Below are 12,762 nucleotides of genomic sequence, written 5' to 3' on the forward strand. Positions count from 1 at the left end.
GGAATATTATGGGACATTCAGCAACCCTATTGTTTGCACCTGGTTTAATTTGGTTCTAGGTTTCTATGGAAGGGCAGGTCAAGCTAGTTTAGCAGATCTGACAGTGGACCTGATTATAATTGGTAAGAGATTTACGACCAGTAGCGGTAAGTGGTGGGAGTAGCTGCCGGGCGCTGACATGGGGAGGGGGAGGGGCAGGGTGGGGGGTAGTAATCTATGGATTACGGAGGATTACGGGTATGTAAACATATAAATAAATAAAACTAAGTTTGTTCCCGAACTGCATCCCCAAATACGATGCAGTGCACGCAACGAAATTCGTTTTATTTATTTGTATTTTTACTTACCTGTAATCCTCTGTAATCCATAGATTACTACCCCCTTCCCTGCCCCTCCCTTCCCCCTCCCGACGTCACCGCCCGGCAGCTACTCCCACCACCGGCCGCTACTGTTTACGACCCATGTGAAAATTCCTTTTTACTCAGCCAACAGAATTCTAAATTGTGCGAAGTTTATTGCACCTGGTAATTATCAGGTACAATATTGTTCATACCCTTTGTTGGATTTCAGGAACTCAGACCTATCAGAATTTCACAGGAAAAAAAGAGTAGGGCATTTACAACAACATGCAGATTTTGGAGCTCTAAGCAACAAATTCCAAATGTTGTTTCTCAAAAACTCAGAATAGGTGCACTTTATCTCACTCGATAAAGTCTGATGAAAACCAGTCAGATTTTATCAAGAGTGACAAATAGCACATTTCCTCTGGGGTTCTCAGAATCAACTTCTATGCATGGAATCCCATGGTGTTTGCGCTGTTCTTTGCCCCTTTACACTCTCTTGCATACACTCAGTGGCGGCTCCTCCGCTATGGCGGCGGAACATTGTTCCCCAAACACTCAGGAAAGAAGAAAAAACAACACTCATTTTGTTTCTCCTTTCCTGCCGAGTCTTGGAAGCAGGGATATTGGAGTAATGCCAGTGAGGGGACTGGTAGTGCACTCCTTTCACTGCGAATGATGGTTTGGCCGGCCATCTCACGCTGACCAAACCATCATGCTCAGTGAACCGCTTTCAAACCCTAACTGCATTGGTGAGGTTAGAGAGAGCAGACACTGACTCCTGTCTGTCCTGGAGCACTAATCAAGGGTACTGACGCCAATCCTGAAGCGGCTCTCATGTGGGAGCAGCTTCAGGATTGGCTGCAGGGCATTCTGGGAGGCTGTACCAGAATCAGAAGAGCACGACGCGGGGAGCCCCTTTGCCTTCAAAATCAGTATGACCCCCTCAGCCCAACCCGCCACTCCTTCCCAAACAAGGGCAGCTACTGTATACACCGCTAGAAGTTTGGCGTCTTATGATGAAAAGGCATTTGGCACTGCACTCACATCAACTCTTAACACAAAATTACCTTTTGTGTGTGAAAGTTGATTGGTGCTGCTGTTTACACGGCAATGCATCTTGAAATAGCTGCTTAGTATCGTGCAAGCCCTCATCAAAACATTAGTATATCTGGGCTGAATGTCTTTTGCTGTCATTGGACTCTTCCCTTTGAAGTGACTGTTCATTGGTTGGTGTCATTATAGGTCCCTAAATTAAGCAGAAATTAACCATTAGTATGGATGACTGTTGGTGAGTCAGCATTTTTGTTTTTACCGTCATCAATTGAAATTATCTTCTGCAACACTTATGTGGATTCCATAACAACAGACCAATGGAAGAAGAGGGTTGGCTAAGAACCCTCACCAATAGTATATATATATAGAAAAAAATAAAATGCCTTTAAATGTGAGTTCTTATGAATGATTTCACAATGGGGTCCAAAACCTCATCAACAAATATCATCAACAAACAATGTTTCAGAAATATTTTATACAAAGATTTTGTATTGAGTAAAAATAGCTGAAATTGTTTTCTTTTAATTGGAGTATCCCCTTAAATGGTTCTTCTCCTCAATGCTTTTACTCTAGACCCCCAAATATGTCCAGATATTATTAAACAAAAGAACAGCTTGCAATTGTTGTTGGTGGTAATACTGTGCTGACTGAAAAGAACTGTGATGTATTTCATTTCACTGGATTGCCCCATTTCAATCATCATATACCAAATAATGTCACAATCAGTACCAAAGCTCAATCAGCCATTCATGGACATCGGCTCATCAAAATGCCAGGGGAGCAGAAATAACATCGCACACCCTTTGTCTTCAGTGACATCACATTAAGTGAAATCATATTAGCTTCGACCTGGTCCCAGGAAGTGATACCACATGACCATGTTTCTAATTACATCACAGTAACCGACATCAACAAAGTCTAGAGCAAACCTAACAGAAAATATGTATTGATGAATGACAGAGAGATGGAGGAAAACAAGGAAATGTTGGACCTGGTCTCTTCTGTAGGGTAACCCCAGATTTTTGCCTTGCTTTGCTGACCCTTTTTTGGTTGGCTTTCAGGACTGTGGTAAAGCAGTTGTGCTCTCCCTTCTAAGCATGGCAAGATTGGCCTGCAGCATATTAATACCTTTAATTTACTTATAAGTCTCTACTAAATGGTTTTACATGTACCCAGGGCCTGTAAATTAAATACTACCGAAGGACTGCAGCACTTCTTACGCCACCCACTAACATAGCGCTGTTAAACACTTCTGAGGCCTCCCACTGCAGCAAGTAGTGCAGATTTAAACTGACATTTCAACCTGGCAAAATAAACCTTTTGCCAGTGCTATGCCTTCCTTTGTACTTATAAGTCACCCCCGAGGTAGGCTGTAAAGGATCATAAGGCAGTGTGCATGATACTTAGAAAGCAGGATAAGTGTATTTAAGATTTGCAAGTCCTTACAGTAAAAAGTAACTAAGGTTTCTTATTGTTGTTTATAAGGCTAACTGTCCTATAGACTGACATTGGGTTACCTTATTAAACTAAATATCTGATAACTACAGTTTGGGAATGGATAGAGAGATATTTTGTAGTGTAGTTCCTAGTTTCCCACTAGGCCCTGCGCATTGGAATAACATAAACAGTAGTATCGACGTGGAACTGCTTATATTCCAGGCCTCCACTGACTATGCTAAACTTAATTGGGTTGTGTTACCAACTAGCTCAGAGGTCACTGGAAACTTTCTTCTCTGCATAGGAAGTGATCAGCTTCCTTGGCACAGACAAGAAGGGATTCAGCTTTCCAACAACCGTGCAACATGACAACTTTGCTCCTCAGATCAAGAGTCGATCTCTAGGGTCGTGTGAAACAATAGACACAGATTTCACTCAGTCAGTCTAGTGCAGTTTACTTTCACAGTATGTAGAGAATAGAGAGACGGGCGTGTATCAATAAAGGGTTAACATTTATTGAACAGTCTTTCTTCTCATACAAGAGAAATGTATTGCCACAATTGCAATAACTGTTATTATGAAAAGTACGTACAGTAAGATAAGAATAGCAAAATAGAACTGTAAAAGCATTGATATGGTTTCTTAGCCATACAATGGTTTAAAAGTAATAAAACATATATACAGTCATATATACATTAGGCTAACATACTCAACTGGTGCTTCTAACTAAGCCTACCCCAGTGTGCCTGACCTAAGCCTAACACGTGAGAAGGGGGAGTAAGTAAGTAGCTTAAGTTAAGTTGGTTTTGCCAAGGTTTGTTTCAAGAATTCTCGTCTAAGGGTTTAGTCAACACCATACCTCTGAATAGAATGATGGAGGATTGGTATCTCCTTCAGGGGTCTCTCTCGATATCCCAGTCACCTGCGAGGGTAAACCGGAAGCGCCGGGACTGGATTTCTCTGCACGAGAAAGGCAGCGGCTTCTCTCAGCGCGTCTGGAGGAAGGAGGGGTGACAGCGTCCGCGGGCAGCTGGGCTGGATGTCTTTGCAGAGGACGGCTGCACGGCTCCTCAAGCGTACTGCACCATAGGTCGCGCTGTAGCGGCGATAATGGTAATCAGTAGCTTCACCACCACAGGATAGCAGGCTGCAGCGACAGGCAACGCTCAACAGCAGTTCACAGCTTCGCTCTCACAGCTCACAGCTTCGTATTGCTTAAGGCAACGTTGGTAATATTTATACCTGACAGGTGCCGGGTTTGACGCAAGTTTGCTGGACATAAGACGTCAATTAAAGATGTCACTAGGAAGTGGCAGCTATCAGTTGCTCATTAGAGTTCCATTACTAATCAAAACATAGCAAGCGGGGATTTCCAGGTTTGCTAAGTTTTTATCTTGTTGAAGAACTCGGAGTGTTATCTAGGAATATCAGATAGTGACTGCTGCTCTGTCATTGCACTAATTGGTCGCAAAGGAAGTAGCAGAGAGTCATGCTGGAATGTGGCTCTGTGGCTCTGCTCGTGTGAGGCCAGAGATGACTTTACAGAAAATCGCACTTGAACGGTTATGCCAATATAGGGAATAAATGGATTTATAGCCGAATAGGGGCATAAGGTCACAGTATCGATCAGGAACCTAGATAAGCACATGACACCCACTCCACGAATTCATGTCCATCAAAATTACTAAAACTAAGCAAATTTAGATGTATGTGTAACATTGTGTAACATAGCCCACCCCAAAATACATAAATGCATTCGAAATAGGCGTACTTGTAATACATGGAATTTAGGTACTGTACGTAGTTTTAAAAGCATAGTAATCATTCAAAAAATTATTGCATATGAAATCAATGATCGATTATGCATAAAGAATTACACATGAAGTATCTCTGACAGAAGAAATGCGAGATAAATCATCACATAAAAATGCATTGTAATAATATGTGTGCTAGAGGCTGGTGTTATGTTAATATGTCTCTAGATGTGTTTTTTAGAAATAGAAGTGTGAAGCTTCTGTTCTCTAAGAATAGTTTTTACGTTAAGCAAAGAATTGTTCGTGCCAAAAAGAGAGGGTCAATATTTTTAAAAAAATTGTCCAATTCAAAGAAAAATCAGTTTACCAAAGCTCCTGGCAGTTTTATGTTGATCAAAACTGAAGGCCGAATACAGAGTTCATGGGAACGCTGTGTGTCGGAAAGCTTCTCAAAAGTTATTGTTTCTCTGTGGGTGAGAACATCGTATCAGACAGGCTCGCAAAGAATTGGTCTACAAAATCAGGTGATAGTTCAACCAAATTAGATAGCGCTGTAACTTGGCAGGTGTGAGAATGATTGCTGTCATCGAAGGCAGGATCAGCAATGCTCACAGAACGTTGTACCTGGATGATGTTGCTTTTGTCACTCGCTCCACTGTTACCACTTGGCTGTAGTACAGGAGTCTCCACGAATGCCGTCATCAGGATTGGTAGCCGCTGGGGACAACACAATGCGTGAGCCGTTATTGGACTGAGCAAAGTATCGACGTCCATTGGTACTGCTGATGGAAGTGAAAGACAGATGTCCAACACGCATTCATCGCCGCAAAGCATACACCGTAGCACAGGTAAAATGCAATTTTGCCATATCGGTCTGAATGAAAGGAACCAGGTCATGTTTAGATCTCTCAGCCTGGCCAATCCGAGGACGTTAGTTATCCTGTCCCTGTAGCGCATTGCTAGGATTGTTTCTTCCATTCCCATGGGAGCTATGTCTGAGCCGAGGCTTGCCATAACGTAGCAGAAGGGTCAAAAATAGAATCCCTGCGATGAGTCCAAAAAATAGTGGAATACCACCAAAGATGGAGTGCACAAAATTAGGAAAGATTCCCAAAATTGCCTGGAAGGGTGTTAGCAGTCCCGTAAAGACTGTCTTAAATATGCCTGGGATGCTTGTAGCACTAGACATGTTAAGGAGTTGGTCGAGCATTTGTACGAAATGCACGGGGCAATTTGTTGATAAAAGGTCATGGACTTCAGTAGCCGTCCTTGCGACTAGAAGATCATACGTCTCTTTAGATGACGTTATAGGCACTGTTGTCTGTAAAAGCACAGATTTCATTTTGCTTAATGTATCAATTCGTATAGAATAGAGATTCAGACGAGGCCAGAGGGGAGTCACTGTGTCTGGAGGCCCGCTCGGGAACAATGCTTGCATACAACATTTGACCATGGACGTTACTTCTACTAGATAACTTAGTCCGGGCGCGAGGCCACAGCACCTGTGATCCGTTCTTAGAATGTAACTCCCGTTTGCGAGTTGCATAAAGAAGGGCTCTATCTGAGTTGCAGGTGTGACTAGCTGGTGGCATGAAAGGTTGTTTGAATTGCCATCACATGCTCCGTGTAAATTAATACCCTGACACAAAAGTATACCGCTTAGTGAGTGTTTACAGTTGTCACCACTAAGAAATACATTTTTGTCGCTGTCACTATAGCAAGAATGAGTGTATGGTAATTTCCATTCGGATTTAACATATCCCTTACCCAATTGTTCATACTGGCCAGCAGGTATGTATTCAAGGCATTTTTGAAATCGGAAAGTTGTTATCGGAATTGTGATAATTCCGTGTATTATCCATTCAATGACAGGGCTCTCTGACATTGTCAATGATAATCTCTCGAGTTTCTCGATGCTCAAAATTGTATAGTCTGCTCCTTTCTGTGCCAAACTGATCTGTTTATCAGTAAGGTTAAAAATGGAAAATAATGACGTTGTGTTTATCAGACGCCAAGGCACATAGCCTGAACGAAGATTTTGCAGCGTCCAGCCTAGTTCTATAATAGAGCGTAATTGAGACTGGCCATGTTGTAACATTAGCAAATCTCTGTCTATCACATCAAAGGCAGAGGATACAATATTGTCCAAAGAATATATTCTGGAAGACAGAGTCATTAACCCATTGTCTACCACAGAAAGTGATTTTTCCAAATTAATACGATCAATTTCTCGTATCTTTTCAGCAGTTTCAATTTGCTTTACTTTCCAAGCCTCGTTGTAAGCAGCATAGATGCTGGTCGCTATGAAACGCTTTTGACGCTGTTTGCGTGGTCCAAGAATGAAATCGCGCAAATCAGCACCATCTTTTAACAAAGACAAGTGTTGCTTAATTTCAGCCAGTGTGGATGAAGTTAGCCATTCTAGGCAGAGTTTACCTACACTGTATGTGGTTATAATTCATGGATGTTGTCTCTGGGAATATCTAGGGTCTAATCTGGTCATTTTTAAACCCTGTGTTTTGTTCAGGAATCTATCTTGACAGCTATTTGTGTCTGTAGGCCAGATTAACCACTTTTTCCAATCCGGATGTGTTCTGTTGAAATGTAAAATGTGTGACACGTCTAACTCATTATCTGCAGTTGTATTCTCAGCTATTGGCTTTGGTATAGACGGTGTTTTCATTTCTTTGTTCTTAGCTAGGCCAAGACAAGATGTTTGGTGTACAGTGTCATTTAAAAATAACATTTGTTCTGGTATCATGCAGGTTCTAAACAGTGCTTCTATGCCTTGCACCTGCCAATCTTTTGTACCCCAAATTGATTTCGTTTCAATATTATTTTTCCAATAATCAAAACCAAATGTCATCATTTTGTCATAAAATGCTTCTGAATATATCAATTTAGAATTTGTCAGCATTGTTTTCATGCCTGTTTTATCTAACAGTTTATAATAAAACGTTTCTGCATCACTGGTGTTAAACCCTGAGAAGTATTTGAATTTCTCAAAAAATGCTTTAGAACTGCTTTTAGGTGGTGTAGAACAATGTTCCCATTGATTATACATAAAAACATTTCTAGGCTGTGCAGATTTATGCAAGTAATGATCCCCATAGTGGGTATAACAGAATAACTGCTCATAACTAGATGAACCTTGTAAATAATCATGATCTGTGAATCTAGCTGACATTACTAAATCAGACATCATGTCATTAATACTGTTAAAGTCCCAATCATCAGAGAATGTACTAGGTGTAACAAAGTCACTTAAGGAAACCTTTAGTTGATGAGGATACTTCAGGATTTCAACCGGACCATAGATCTCATAGTCTGTTTTCTCCCATACTACCCCACCAGGTATTGGAATTGCTGTGACATTTACTGTTGACAGTTCTCTTTTCTTCACGTGGGATGATCTGTGTGGTTTCAGGACTAGGTTGATGTTCTGACTTGCTGTGTCCATTGTAATATATTTTCCTTCAATGAATTTTCCCAAACACAGTACCATGATGAGCCAAAGCAGGAGGAAAAATACACCTAGACCGAACCAGAACTCTAGCCAAGGGGAAATTAGGTAGATTTCCTTCAGTTGATGAAAGAGTTCCGTTGCTTTTTCTTTAAAAGACTTTTTTGTTTCTGGCATCACTTCGGGCTCATTTTCATCTTCAGAGAAGTTGTCGAAGTTGATGAAATAACCAGAGGCAGTTCTGTCAATTGATGGGATTGTTCTTTCAATCTGTCTCTCGGTAGCACTTTCTGATGCCACATTAGTGTAGACTGGTGTTGTTTCTTGACGAACTGTTTCAATCTGTGTTTCAAGAGGCACGAGTTCCATGGCATTATTGCATAGTCCTTCATTGTGCACTGCAGGCTGATCGAATGTGATTAGTCTTTCAGTTTGAACCTCTTGGATTGTTGCAAGTTTGGGTATTCTGTTGTTTCTTGGGAGTCCACTGGGCCTACTGTTGATTATAGGCCACATGCTTGTGGTTTTACCAGGTCGATGGACACGACTCTGTTCTCCTTTTTACCAGCAAGGGGCGGTAGCACAACTGATCTTGTTCCGGTGACTGCTAAGACAGGTACTGCTTTTCTGTAAGAAGGCCCAAATTCCTTCTTAACCGCGATCTTTTCTCTGACTAGATCCCCAATCTTTGGAATCCAGACAGGCCTTGCTGGGGCTGTTGCGGGTGGTGCCTCGTCAGTGGTATTTGGCTGTTGCTTTAACTTTATGTTGCTTAATGATTTTCTTGTTTCATTCAGTTCCTGTAAAACAGCCAAACGGTCTTTTACTTCAAACTGCTTTGTTTCTTCTTGTACCACTGACATCTGACTATCGAGGTCCTGAACGTTCATTCTAATTCCGAACAATAGTTCGTATGGGCTGAAACCTTTTAGAGAATTTCTTGGCATGTTGTTAAGACTAGTCTGGACACTTATTAAATGTTTGACCCACCCAGCGCCTGAACCTAATACCTTCGCTGTTATAGATTGCTTTATGTCCCGGTTTTTTCTTTCTATCACACTTGTGCGACGGACAAGAATACCGCAACCCAATTCCCATGCTGGCCATGGCCTCCCCACAAGCTCGAGAGCTTAAAGCAGGACCCTGGTCAGAATGGAACGTGGTAATTGCGTATGTGCCGATATGGACTCGCTAATCTTTTATAACCGTTCTAGCGTCAGCCGAGCGCTGGGGACCTCATTTTTTTAAGTGTATTTCGTCTTAACTATTAATAGGACGCAGGATGGGGTGTAGGCAGCGTTACGCTCTTTCTGACTGGTAGCCGGTAGCAAGGTTCGTTACTGCGATCCCTATTGCAGTTTTCACAGTTGTTTGCATATATTTGGTGTTCTACACTCATTCCCGGCCACCAGAATACTGATTGTAATTCAGTCAGTGATTCCTTGATCTCTCTGTGCCGTAGACCCAAACCCATGTGTGCGTCTGCTATTAAAAATATTCTCCTGTTCATGTTTGGAATTACTCTGTCCCCCACTCCAGGGATTCGAGCAAAAGGAACGGAGTTTGCATCGATTATGTATGCATAATTGAGTGGATAGTTTACGGGTAGTGCTGCACAGTCGCCTTTTACGGTCGTTTTTACTGCCAGCATGGTTTCCCCGTCTATATACTTATCTGTACGCTTTTTTGTGGCTACGGAAGCCGGGTTAGTTGCTTCCGCGGTGGCTGTATTAGCCAATGAATTCCCTGCAACGTGAACGCCATCACGCTGAAGACTCTGTGCGTGAATCACGTGAGTCTTTTGTAGTTCTTTGTATAAAAGAGCTACCTCGTTCCAGAGCAATTTATGCTTTATTGTGGCACCTGTGTCATCTTTGTAGTCGTTTTCGATCCAACTCTGCAGTTTATTGTTGTAAGAGTTGACGCAAAAATGAGAATCGCACACTATAAGTGTGGGGAATTCGCGTTCTGCATTTTCGAGCGCCATCTTTAAAGATCTGATTTCAGTTCTCTGAACCGAACAGTTTCTTACAGATTCAGTTTTTGTTACTTTCGGTCTGAATTTACCGCATAGCCAACGACCTTTAATGATCGCACATGCTGCATTGTAGGATTTGCTCTCTACATTAAAATGCTGTACAAAGCTATCTGTATAGATTATACAGGCATATTGTGGGAGAGGCAGGATTTCGATTGGCAGAGGATATTCTTCTTCATATTCTAAATCATTCAGTTCTGTGTATTGCGGGGCGAAATAGTATTTCACGTCTTCCGCTCCAAGAGAATCTATGCACTGTATCCATTTCGGGTCCAGTGACACTGTAGGCAGGTTTACTGGGCTGAATAGCGCCTCAAAGGCGGATTCCGCTGTAAGGATATTAATCCGTTTGCCGTGTGCTAGTTCTCGTTCATTTGCTAATGCGATTTGCACTGCTTTCACAGTTCTTTCTGTGTGACTGAATGTTTTTTCTGCTTGTGTGTACAAGTGAGATTTAATTGAAATTGGTACCTTTTCTCCCTCATTAGAGGTTAGGTACGTGAATCCGCTTCTTCCTGGGATGACTCGGATTACAAGATCGATCGTGTTGTCACGTGTATCTAATTTTGTTTTTGCTAACATGTCTGTTTGCAGTGATCTCAAAATTTCTGTGTGTTTTTGAGTCCAATTGATTTGTTTTAAATCAGGTTTAATTAGTTCGTAGAGAGGTTTAACCCTTTCTGCGTAATTTAGAATGTAAGTTCTTCCGAAATTCAGAAAACCTAGTATGGATTGTAAATTCTTCAGCGTTTTTGGAGCTTGGAGTACAGCGCACTTCTCTAAGAAGTTGTCCGCTAGGCTTTTTCCTTCACTTGATAATTCGTACCCTAAGAACAGTACTGTCAGATGGGCAATTCGGGACTTTTTAAAGTTGAATTTGTAACCCTCTGCTGCGAACCCAAGTATAATGGTGTTCACTCTTTTCAAGTGAGTATCCAAGTCGTCGTCTGTGAGATAAATATCATCTACGTAAGACAATGCTTCATCATCATAGATTTGTAGTAACTCTGTTACCCTAGCTGAGAATAGTCCTGGGCTGTTCTTGAACCCCTGTGGGAGTCGACAGAATTTTTTCTGTGACCCAAATGCGGAGAAAGCGGTCAAGTATCTGCTTTCTGGTGCAATGTTTTGACAAAAGAAACCATTAGAAATGTCTAATGTCGTTTTGTACTTTTTCCTAACTATATTATTCATTAGGGCTGCACTATGCGAGTTTTGTACTGCAAAAGTTTTGCAACATGTATTAAGGTGTCTGTAGTCCAAAACTAGACGATATGAATTGTCTGGCTTGGAGACAGGAAACAAAGGATTGTTCATTTGAGAGGTGCATGTTTCAATCACCCCCTGGTACTCAAGTTGATCTAAGATCTCCCTGACCTGTTTTTTAGCTTCTTGTTTTATGGGATACTGCCGTTGGGCAGTTGGTTCACTTTTTAGTTGGATTTTGTGAGGTGTAGAATCCTCATCCCATCCTACATGATTTTTATACAATGCAGGTGCCTGGGCTACAGCCCATTTCCTTGCATATGTGTATTTTTTGTGAATCGGTATGTGATTCGAGAAGGCAGGCATAATCACTTCTTCGCCACGAGGGCACTCCCTGACAAACTCCGGGGGCCAATCTTTTTCAGCTAACAGAATATCATAGCCTTTTGAGAGCTTATCCCAAAATAGACCCTTAATTTTCCTAGTCTTATCACCCTCTATACGTAATGTTATTTCGTATATTTTATGGGGCTCGCTAAGTCTGGCGTCGGCAGTTTCAACCTGAATGTATTCATTCGTGTCCACTGTCTCCAGATGACTCATCAAGATCTTGCGCGCTATACTGATCTCTGCTGCACTGTCCAACATTGTCAATGCCCACTCCCCGTTTTTCAACTGTGTCCTCAGTATTCTCGGCATGGTTGATTACTCTAATACTGGCTACCTTCTTTTTCTGAAATTGAGATTTCTTATTTTGAGCAGGTTCCTTGTCTTTGGACTTGGTGTGCTCTCCTGGGTCTGACCGTCCTCTTCTTTCCGAATTCTGTGGAAGAGATCGAGAGGGACGTGTATCAATACTTTGATATCTATCAGGTTTTTTTATATTATCCCTATTTCTAAGGTTATATCTTTTCTCAGAGGGCTCCCGTTGGGGAGACTGGCGTTCTCGAGTCGGAGTTCTCTCCCTCCGTCGAGGAGACCTTCCTCTGGACTGGAAAACTTTTTCCTTGGGACTGGATTGTTTATTTCCATCCCAGCTCTTTTTAGGAGTATTTGAATTATTTTTAATAAATAATTTTTCAGGATTTTCGAGCAGTTGGGGCTTAACTGGTTTCCCACCCAAGCTGTCTCTACCTAATTCTTCATAGCATTTTTCTATGATTTTTGCAAGCTCAACAGGATCTTTTATATCTGTTTCCCTCAACTTCTGGCGAATCGCCACAGATGCTGCTTCTCCCTTTACATTGGCTAATAATATAGCCGTGACCTGCTTGAAGTCTTTCAGTAATTTCATACCTAGATTTAAAGCTGGTTCTGGACCGAATTCATTTTGAATCTGTTTTAGCACGTCTGGTATTACCGCCATAGACGGAACACCGTGTGTTTTTGTGTAAATGGAAGCAAAGACTGTACCCCAAGTGTCACAGTCCTCCACGTGTGGTGCGATTCCCATGGGAAGGCAGATGG

Source organism: Lissotriton vulgaris, chromosome 4_1 (genome assembly GCF_964263255.1).
Source record: "Lissotriton vulgaris chromosome 4_1, aLisVul1.2, whole genome shotgun sequence".
NCBI lineage: Eukaryota > Metazoa > Chordata > Amphibia > Caudata > Salamandridae > Lissotriton > Lissotriton vulgaris.